This window comes from Ovis aries, chromosome 1 (assembly GCF_016772045.2).
Source record: "Ovis aries strain OAR_USU_Benz2616 breed Rambouillet chromosome 1, ARS-UI_Ramb_v3.0, whole genome shotgun sequence".
Classification (NCBI taxonomy): Eukaryota; Metazoa; Chordata; class Mammalia; order Artiodactyla; family Bovidae; genus Ovis; species Ovis aries.
Window position 1 is genome coordinate 90157186 of NC_056054.1, and position 11546 is coordinate 90168731.

The 11546-nt window shown below is 43.9% G+C and overlaps 1 non-coding gene across 1 annotated transcript; it reads right to left on the reverse strand.

Moving 5' to 3' along the window:
* Positions 1 to 9540: 9540 nt before the first annotated feature.
* TRNAL-UAA (transfer RNA leucine (anticodon UAA)) lies at positions 9541 to 9613 on the reverse strand. The gene has a single exon. It is a non-coding gene; the product is annotated as a tRNA-Leu (tRNA).
* Positions 9614 to 11546: the final 1933 nt, after the last annotated feature.

Sequence of the window (11546 nt, forward strand, 5' to 3'; positions counted from 1 at the left end):
TTGGCAGGAGGGAAGGACAGGGCAGGATGTGGGGGGAAACAGATGAAACTGCCCCCGTGGATGCAGATCATTGAATGAATGGCATGTGTGATTCACATGCTCTTACACCTGAAGATCTAGAAGTTTCAGAGTGGGGAGAGGGAAGGAGAATGAATGAAAGCACTAAAAAAAGAAACAGAAGCCTCTGTTTACTCTGCTTTTTCTCCACTACTGGCCAAGGCTGCTGGCAGTAAACTCAGCAAATCTATTTGATGTTAATCTTGTTGGAAGAATTTACTGTAATTTGGTTCACTGGGGCGATAATCAGATTTGTGTAAACTTTCATAATAATCTGCAAACAGTTCATATCTCTTGACAGATATGGTCTTTAAAATGCCTGCGCTCTGATCTTAGGAAAAGAGAGACTGTGGGCTGGTGGGGACCTTGGTTTTAGGAACCAAAGAGGTGCACCGACCTGCTTTTTTCTCTGGACTCCCACTCTCAGGCTTTCACTCCACCCCTTCCTCAGTGCCTGGCTCCAAAGCTGATGGGGTCCCCTTGGTGGGTGGTACTGATAGTAGCCTGGGATAGCAGTATCTTAAGGATAAGAAAGCCCACCAGGACTTTCCTGGTGGCTCAGTGGTAAAGAATCCACCTGCAAATGCAGGACATGCAGATTTGATCCCTGGCTTGGGAAAATCCTCTGGAGGAGGAAATGGCAACCCACTGTAGTCATCTTGCTTGGGAAATCCAACAGACAGAGGAGCCTGGCGGGCTACAGTCCATGGGGTTGCAAAGAGTCAGACATGACTTAGTAACTGAACAACAACAAGGATGAGAGAGTAATTACTCTCCATGTCCCCAGGTCTAATTGCTCAATAATTCCTGATCAATCAACCAATAGTATTGCCTTTAAAAATCTTTGTTTGGCAGTCCCTGTAGCAGCAAACTTGATTCTTACCAATATTATAATTTTCCAATTACCAATAGAATTATTTCTGTTTCTATTTTAAAGCCATAAAAATATTTATTCTATGCACTTTTTCATGCCTAGAAAACTTGACATAAATAGCAACTATTTCAGTATAATAAGCATAAACTATCCTTTTAAGAAGCAGTGGGGATTTTTTGTTTGTTTATAACAATAGGAACTGGATTCTTAGAGCAAATGGTGGAAAGTTAGAGGTGAAAGGGGAAAACTAGGATTTGGGAGGACAACTGGGGCAACTTGTGTTTCTCGTAGGATGGCAAGGTCCAGAGGGCATGAAATTGTATTTTTTAATGATGACATGAAACTACCCATCTCCTTTCCTCAAACAAAAACAGACCACAACTCCAAGCAAAACCAAGCCTAAACATTTTACCATAAAATGTAACTCTATGTGGCTCATTGAAGCCAAATCTGGCTTCTGTACTCTAACACCAAATTAAATCTAAGAGATGAGTTTGGGTAGGAGTAGAAAAGAACAGCTTTATTGCTTTGCCAGGCAAAAGGGACCAGAGTGGGCTAATGCCCTTAAAACTGTGTATCTTCACCTGGAGGGGATAGAGAGAGTTTTGCAGTAATGGCTCAAAGAAGGCATGATCAGGGACTTCCTTGGCCATCCAGTGGTTAAAACTCCACACTTCCAATGCCAGGGGTATGGGTTCGATCTCTGGTCAGAGAATTAAGATCCCATATGCCAGGGAATTAAAACCCCATATGCAGCAAAAAAAAAAAAAAAAAAAAAAAAGACATGATCAGCTTGTGAACATTCTTCTGATTGGTTGGTGGTGAGGAACTGGGAGTCCAACTGGTCTGAGGTCTGCATGCTTGTGGCAGCATACAGTTAACTTCTCCCATCTGGTGGGAATTTTAGTATTTACGAAACAGTTCAAAGATACTGTTTTACATATATATATGTTCCGCCCTTGAAGGGGAACCAGGACCTTGCCCCAAGGCTATACTACTGTTTCTTGACTTTTCTCTGTCTGCATCACCTCTCTTCACTAATTAGCAACTGTTTCAATCTACCCATTGGAACTCATAGAAGGTCATGGAGGCTGAACAAAGCCTATTTTCTGCTAACCAGAAAACAGCAGACACAGAAAGACTTTTGTACCCAGGACCCCCCTCCCCCACCCAGGATCCTGCTTGGTTTCACCATCAGGCTCTCTATGACTTTGGAAATGTGTGCAGTTAGGATCTGAGAAGTGATGTGAAGTGAAAGTCGCTCAGTTGTGTCCGACTCTTTGCGACCCCATGGGCTACACAGTCCATAGAATACTGCAGGATCTGAGAAGCTGTGGGGAAAAATGTCTTCAGGGGAATGGGCTCTGAGACAGAGCTGTATCAGCTTGGTGAGGAGAGCTAAAGCCAGAGTGCTTTCAGAGAAGCTGAGATTTGCTGCAAAAAGAAAGGCAATTAAAGCTGATATTCAGATCAGGTCTGGGCCTGGGGGCATTGGGGAATGATAGATCTAGAATGGGGCTTCTCCAGTGCCTCAGCGGTAAAGAATCCACCTGCAATGCAGGAGACGGAGGAGATGTGGGTTTAATCCTTGGGTCAGGAAGATCCCCCTGGAGGAGGGCATGGCAACTCACTCCAGTATTCTTGCCTAGAGAATCCCATAGACAGAGGAGCTTGGCAGGCTACAATTCATAGGGTTGCAAAGAGTCAGATACGACTGAAGTGACTGAGCATGGCGCAGCACACACACACATCTAGAATGACTGTAGGTTTGTTAGCGTGGGGATGGGAAAATGGTGGTATCATGAGAAATGGAACCATTGGGAAAAACGAACATTTAGGTAGAGAAGATGATTAACTCAGGGTTGGTCACCTTGAGAAGTGGTTGGGGCAACTGACAGAAACATCCTGCATTAATGGCTGGCAGAGGACTGAGCAAATAGGGCAGGAAATAGAGAAGTGAGAATTACATAAGGAACATTTAGTGAGCCCCTGCTGCATGCCAGGAGTTCAGGTAAATGCCAGGTGGAGAGGTGCCTGGGTGCACAATCAGAAAGTGGGGTGATTAAGTGCTCCAACTTTAGATTACACAGATCAGTGTTCCATTTCCCACTTTGCCACTTACTAGCTGTCGGCACCTTGGGCAGGTCATTTAATGTTTTTAAGCCACAATTTTCTCATCTCACAAAAAATGTGGAAAAGGGTGTCTGGCACACAGTCATCAATAATAAAGGGAGTTCTCGTGAAGATTAGGGAAGATAATGTATATGAAGTGCACGGCACTGTGTCTAGCATACAGCAAATACTTTAAAAATGTTACCTATTATTATCAGGAAAAACAAAAACAACCCTTAAAGCACCCCTAGTCTAGTATGCTGTATGAAATAGATATGTAGTATCTAGTATGAAAACAGCAAGATAGGAGCTCAGCTGAGCTGGAGGGGAGAGAGAGAGAGAGAGCAGAAACTGAGCTGTCGGTTATCTGTGTAGCTGATTAAACCAACTGTCAGGGAAGAAGATATTTTCCTCTACCCTCCTACGTTCTTCTGGCCAGTCTAAGAAGATTAACAGATTAACAGGAGAAAATAATATAAAAGTTTAATAACATACATGCATAGGAGAGACCCAGAAAACCTGAGTAACTGGCCCAGATGACCCAAATTCTCACCTTAAATACCATCTTCGGCTAAAGACAAAGGAGGATGTTGGAGGTAGAGTGTTGGGTCTTCGAAGGGGAGGAAAGCAATTGACATGGAGATGGAAAAGCAAGTCTGGGAAACAACTGTTTGCTGCGCCAGGCAGAGGCACTGGGACACAGAAGAATTTTAACTGACTTTGCTAGGTTCCTCCCTTTCTACACACCTGGTTCATACCATCCATGATATGATATCATCACAGATACCCTATCTGTGGTGATGACTGCCTTTCGGCAATAGGTTCCCTATCTATGTTCTTCAGGCAGTTAGGGGGAGTTCAAAGTTTCTTCCTGAGACTTTTGGGCCTTGGTTGTTTTCAGCTCGAAATAATCTTCATACTGAAGAGACAATTTGGTATCTTAGAAAGTACGTGACAGGAACGTCAGCCCAGCAATGTTTCTGTGATGATAAGGCCAGGCCAGTAAATGAGATCCCAGGTGGCCTCTGCCTGCAGTGGCTTGAAGTTCCCTGTCCAGAGACTGAGGTCAGGTCACAGCAGTGAGAGCACCGAATCCTAGCCACTAGGCCAGTGGTCAGTGACAAGGCCCTGGCCCTTCCGCTTTGCAGAAAATAATTCCCACAAAGACAGAAAGCAGTGAAACAAGTAAGGTGTTTATTAGGGGGAAAAGGGGAGCAGTACGTGTTGATAGACACATGGGCAGACTCAGAGGGAGAGTCCTGAGTCGTGCCCTCGTGGCAGTTTCAATCACTTGTATGGGGGTACTTCTTCTGGGTTTCCTTTGGCCAATCATTTTGATTTGCCTGGTTCAGAGTCCACATTTAATATACCTCAGAATCCTCCCATGTGTTTTCATGCATCTCTTAGCCAAGGTGGATTCCACTGCAAAGACCTATGAGTACAGCGTCCCTTAGCATTACTTCCCTGTGACCTCCAGTGAGCCTTTTTGTGTGTGTGTGGTCAGGAAGGTCTCTTGACTTAGAGAATGAGAAATATGTGGTCCAGCCTCTTCTCTTAATTGTCCTGCTATTCTCCTCTTGGAGTTTCAGCCCATAGGGAATGAATCTCCTATCACTTTACCCTGGAAGGGGGGCATCTACTTCCTGGCTCCTGTTTCTAACAGAAGCCCACAGTTGTAAATGAGTTAACCTAGGCTCTGAATTTGGAGTTCTTATCAACTTTGCAGGATACTTTAGTTCATCAACACCCTTCGCTGACTCTTCTTGGTCTCTTTCCTTTTGGTGTTATAGAGAGTGAAACAAGGTGACTGTGTTTTCATTCTGTCTACCATACCAGACCTCAGATGTGCAGATGACACCACCCTTATGGCAGAAAGTGGAGAAGAACTAAAGAGCCTCTTGAGAAAGTGAAAGAGGAGAGTGAAAAAGTTGGCTTAAAGCTCAACATTCAGAAAACTAAGATCATGGCATCTGGTCCCATCACTTCATGGCAAATAGATGGGGAAACAGTGGCTGACTTTATTTTTGGGGACTCAAAAATCACTGCAGATGGTGATTGCAGTCATGAAATTAAAAGACGCTTACTCCTTGGAAGGAAAGTTATGACCAACCTAGACAGCATATTAAAAAGCAGAGACATTACATTATCAACAAAGATCTGTATAGTCAAGGCTATGGTTTTTCCAGTAGTCATGTATGGGTCTGAGAGTTAGATTATAAAGAAAACTGAGCACCAAAGAATTGATGCTTTTAAACTGTGGTATTGGAGAAGACTCTTGAGAGTCCTTGGAGTGCAAGGAGATCCAACCAGTCCATCCTAAAGGAGATCAGTCCTTTAGGACTGATCAGTGTTCATTGGAAGGACTGATGTTGAAGCTGAAACTCCAATACTTTGGCCACCTGATGCAAAGAGCTGACTCATTGGAAAAGACCCTGATGCTGGGAAAGATTGAGGGCAGGAGGAGAAGGGGACGACAGAGGATGAGATGGTTGGATGGCATCACCAATTCAATGGACATGAGTTTCTGTAAACTCTGGGAGTTGGTGATGGACAGGGAGGCCTGGTGTGCTGCAGTTCATGGGGTCGCAAAGAGTTGGACACGACTGAGCGACTGAACTGACTGACTGACCAGACCTGTCCTGCATGCTAGTAGTTACCTGCAAGACCACTGGCTATGAAAGTAACATGTTCAGTTTAGCAGGAAGAGGACTTAAGGTTTTCATTCTGTTTAGTAGAAGTAGAAGACAGCCTGGGGAAATGATAGAGGTTTCTTTCCCACAAAAATGTTGGCAAATGAGTTTTCAAGTAATTTTCTCCCCTTTGTCCTTTAACCCCAGGAGATAAGCAAGATGGCTACTGACAGTTCTTACAATTTGCGTTTCAAAGTAATGGATGCAAAAATGAGGCATTTTAGCACATGCTTCAAAAAGATATTAAATTGGCTTTGGGCCCTTGCCATTTATATCTTTCTCATTCTAGCTCCAAGTCCCTTAATGCATTTAGGAAGAAAGGAGGAGAAGCATCTGGGTAGAGAGGGGAAGAGAGAAAAAGGCTTCCCAGGTGGCTCAGTGGTAAAAACCTGCCTACCAGTGCAGGAGGTGCAGGAGACACGGGTTCAGTCCTTGGGTCAGGAATATCCTCTGGAGTAGGAAATGGTAACCCACTCCAGTATTCTTGCCTATAAAAATTCCACGGAAGCAGAGCCAGGCAGGCTACAGACCCTGGGGTTGACTGAGCATGCATGCACAGGGAAGAGAGACAAGTGGAGCAGGTATCTATAGCACCTGCTGTGTGTTTGTCTGGAGGGAGTGGGAATCTTACTCATCTCTTTGCACCTGGGCTCAGGCCTGTGGTATTCAGAGACCCTAGAGTGAAATGATTGCTGTGAGATAAGTGTGTGAAGACATCCCATTCTCTGGGGAAATGAGAGGAGCCCTCCTTGGGGACCCCCACCACTGCTATCATCACCACCCAAACATCCTGAGGTCTCTCTCCAATGCTAGTATAATTAGATGATGTGGTGCTCTTAGAGGGGATAGAAACTGCAGGTCCCAAGAAGTTCCCCTTGTCAAAATATAATTTTCAGAAGGTAAAATATGACCCTCATGTAAGGATACAGTGAGCACTTATTTAATTCATTAATGAGGAAATGGGCAGAATCATAAAGCCTTGTCATAGAAGAGTATGTGAGACAGTGTATACAGTAAGAGAAAGAGATTGCTAAGCTAACTACAAAGCTTGGTTAATTTGCTACAGTGCAAGAAAGCTAAAATGTTTGGACCTATCTTTTCTACTGGACAGAATATGTTTGTATCCCTAACTGGACCAAAAAAATCATTTGCAACTTATTATCTAAAAGTTAAAGTCTCACTTTACAGAGTAAGGGTCCCTGTCAAAGTCAGACAAAGGTATAGCCCCTCAAAAGTCAGGAGATGCTTAGGTAGGCTCATTGGGAAATGCTCTAGTGTGAATATGAAAGTGTATACAGTGATATCTTTGCCTTACGTACAAGTTTTGGATAGTTTTTCTTAAAACTCAGAGTATATCCCAACCCTACCATAGTTTTATAATTCAACAATTTGGCCGATATCTCTTTGAGCAGGTTGGGAGTCAGACTAGAAGAGGCTCCAGGCATGAGGTTCACCTGGACCCTCTCTCCGTGCTAGTCCTCCCAGTTCTTCCATCCCATCCCTGCACTCGGTCCTTGGAGACGAGACTGTAGGACATTGAGTCCAGAATGGGAGCCCTGAAGCTTTTGTTGGCTTCACACGAGGGCACAAATAAGCTCCATGCTTCAGCGTGGTTTCTGCCACCTGTCCCAAGGCATAAGAAATTCCTGTAGTCGAAGGTTAAGGGTGTGGAGCCAGACCCCCCGCCCTGAGGCCTGTGTGTCTGTTTATGAATTACCCCTCCTCCTGCCACTCACACACAGCCCTCCCATTACCCACAGAACTGCTTACAGCCACAACAATGAACAGGTGTGCACAGTGCTGAGACCTGACAGAGACTCTCTTTGACCAAACTGACAAAGGCTTTTCTAAGACTTTTTTCTTTGGCCTCCATCCTGTGTCCTGCCCTGCGTCGCTGCATAGCCCAGTCTCAGCAAAGAATGCTGCTTGCTAAGTCAGTGTGGTGAGAAATCCCCCACCTTTGACATCTGACTTTCCTCATCTCTCCCCTATCTTTGATGTATACATTTTTGACTTTTCCTTTGGCAAGAGTCCTGTTAAGTCAGCTTAGCAAGACTCCTGCTATCCTTGTCTTCTCTTAAAAATTTCCCATCCACCTACTCCCCTCATTCTGCTTATTGGCCATAAGTCCCTAGCTGCCTTCACTGTATTGGGAGTGAAGCCCAACCTCTTCCCCCTATTGCAAGTCTTGAATAAAATCTTCCTTACTAATTTAATGAGTGTCATACTAATACTTTCTTTAATGGAACTAAAAATAAAGTGTACCCAGTCCAAACCCAGCCCTTCATGCTGCTCTCAGAGCCCCGCTGTCAAAAGGAGTCTCCATCTGCCCCAAGTTCTTCCACTGGATTTAGTTGCTGCCTCGGAGATTAGGAATCAACAAGGATGGGGCCTCTTGTTCAAAAGCAGGGAAAATTGCCATTAAAATCACTAAAGTATAAAGCCCTTTTCTTTCTTCCCTTCCTTTGTCTCTTGATTTATTATGGTGTTTATTTGCTATTTAATGTCATTTTCTTTCTTCTGTTACTTCCTTGAATTCAGTTCAGTTCAGTCGCTCAGTCGTGTCCGACTCTGCAATCCCATGAATCCCATGAACAGCACACCAGGCCTCCCTGTCCATCACCAACTCCCGGAGTTTACCCAAACTCATGTCCATCGAGTCGGTGATGCCATCCAGCCATCTCATCCTCTGTCGTCCCCTTCTCCTCCTGCCCCCAATCCCTCCCAGCCTCAGAGTCTTTTCCAATGAGTCAACTCTTCGCATGAGGTGGACAAAGTACTGAATTGAATTAGCCAGCCACTAATATGGAAAATGATGGCATTGAAGGAAAGGAAAAAACAGGACCACTCACAGTTCCTTCTCCTTTCAGTCCTTCTTTAGTCATTGTAAGTAGATAGAACTGGTAGGATGTGTACATATCAGGAAGTAGAATGAAGGGACTTCCCTGTGGTCCAGTGGCTAAGACTCCGTACTCCCAATGCAGAGGGCCCAGGTTCCATCCCCGGTCAGGGAGCTAATCCCACTTGCTGAAGTAAGAGTTCACAGGCTGCACCTAAAGGGCCCTGCCCCCTGCAATGAAGACTGGACGTCCCAGGTGCCACAGCTAAGACCTGGCACAGCCAGATAAATAAATAAATCCTATTTTAAAAAGAAGAAGTAAGATGAAAGCAGCTGAGTTAGTTTCATGCCTTTCTACTATTTTGGTAAGAACAAAATATGCATAGATGTACAAATTATGAAATGTGAATTATGTAACTTCGGTGATTCTGCATATGAACTAAATGACCTTACATTTGCATTTAAAACTGGGATTGTGCAAAATAAAGATGAACAGTAAAATTTATGTTAATAATCCAAAAATTTTTTTAAATTTCTTTTTACTTAGAATGACACTAAATAGCAAATAAACACCATAACGGGTCAAGAGAGAAAGGAAGAGAAGAAAGAAGAGGGTTTTATATTTTAGTAACTTTAATGGCAAGTTTTCCCTGCTTTTTGAGCAAGGGGCCCCATCCTTGTTAATGTTAACAGACTGTACCTAAAGAAGAGGCTGAATGCTGAGGCAGGGAACACAGGGAAGTGGTCAGAGCAAGGCCATAAACAGGCTGGGTGCAATATACAAGTGAAACTGTCCCCTGAGTAAAAGGTCCTATAAAATGTTCCTAGGAAATATTTTCTAATATTTCCCGGGGGAGGCTCCCCCCAGTAGGCTTAAAGGGCCATATATTTATGACAAAAACTTTTTGTTTATTTTTAAAATATTTATTTGACTGTGTCGGGTCTTAGCTGTGGCATGTGGGATCTAGTTCCCTGACCAGGGATCGAACCTGGGCCCCCTGCATTTAGAGCATGGAGTCCTAGCCACTGGACCATAAGGGAAGTCCCGAGAAAAACTTTTTAAATAAGCTAAAATGTTTTACATTGCTTTAGTATCAACATATATTTTCTTTATGGTTTCTTTAATTTATTTAACAGTAAATTAACATCAGCATGACCATAAAATAAGGAAAAGATAAGGCTAGATGGATAGTTCCGGAGGGTCAGCTGGATGAAGTTCCATGTGTTACCCCTGTGGGCTTAGCCGAGAGTCTACTCCTCTGACCCTTCCAACAGTTGTACAAATGCCTCATTCTCTTTATAAATTTCTCGCTGCTTCAAATAGCTAGAGTGGTTTATTTCTTGGGAAGACCCTGTCTGATAAATAAGTTTGACAGCACAGGCCAAAGGGAGTAGTGTCAGAGACTCGATGAAAACTGTGTCCTGCAGGAGAAAATAGATCCGCTCTTTGCTGGGAGCTTCTCTCTCTCAGATCAACCAAATCCCTCTCTAATCAATTAAGCCCATTTACTCCTTTACCAGCCTCTGCTGAAAACCAGAAGAGCTAGACATTGGGCTCCATTTCGGACACTGGGGAATTAATATCTGCTGGAGAAAGTGGAAGCTTAGCCCTCCCTGGTTTTGTCTGGGATGTGATGGTGTGACTCCTACTCACACAGTGGTTTAAGAGGCCCTCCTGAGGAGCCTTTTGTGAGTTCTGTTAGAAGCCAGAGCAAGATTGGATAACCACCGGGCTACACCTTCCTTCCATGCAAGATTGATTTCCTGAGGCAAAAGTACCTCCTGCCAAAAGCCTCTTACCTTGTTCCCTGAAGCTAACTTCCATTTGGCTGACAGAATGTATTAATACCCATGGTGGGTGATCAGCCTTCAATAAATAATGCTAGTTGTTCTAATGTACCTGGTATGAAATATTCAGAGCTATTAATGCATTTCCGTTTAAATCGTCACCAGGGCATTAGTCCAAATCAGTGATGAACTTAGGTTCTATCATCTTTTTCTGCACAGATCAGATGTAGAGTGCAGCCTGAGGGTTCCAGGAAATGGCACCAAGGAGCCAACGCTCTGCAGAATGGAGCAGACTATGCAGTGTAAAAAGATGTGATGGGGGAATACCAGGGTCCTTGCTTGGGGTCCAGGGTTCCTGTCCTAGCCTGGCTGCACTGAAGGACGTGATAAGCAAACTTTCAGAAGCAGAGACCTGATGGAAATGGAAATAAAGAGGCATTTATTTTGGGTTTGTTAGGACTACAGCTTGGAGACATGGATTCAAGGGGCAATTGAATTGTGTTCTGCTGGACTACAAAATGGAGAAAGTTTATAAAAGCAAAAACCTTAAGGGTACAGGTGGTTACATGAGTTGTTTATCAAGGATTATAATTGGAGCCGGCAAGAAGTAAGAATGTCTATTTAGCAAGAATTGATTGAGGTCTGAAATATTTGCATAGTTACCAGGGGGAACAATCTTCGGACACAAGGTTGTAGCTAGCAGATGTGTTAAAAATGGCTGGTGATCTTGGGTTTGGTACAGTTCACAAAATGTTCTCAGTGGTGCAGGGGCATGTCAGACCAGATCCTCCATAGCCACTTAACTACATTGTGGATGCTCAAACTATGATTACTCCATCAGGATTTCAGTCTGCCATCATTCTCGAGGCTTCTGTGGTCACGGGAAGTCAGATTAGAGCATTATAAGATGTCTTCTCCTGTCCTTGATTGTAAGCACTTAAAATGCTTTAGTCTCTTGAGGCTACAGAGGGAACATTGGAGAGTGGGGGAGTCTAAACAACCACATAGATTGGGAGTGGGACTCAAATTACCAAGCATTAGGACCTCCGCAGGAAACTTTGGGTACTGAGAGATTTGAGGTTAAGCTTAGATATCCTGGCACTGTGCAGATGGTTGACAGGTCTATAAATTATGTTTGCTTGTGAGCTGTGGTCCTGATTGGCAGGTAATGAGCAAGAATCTGAAG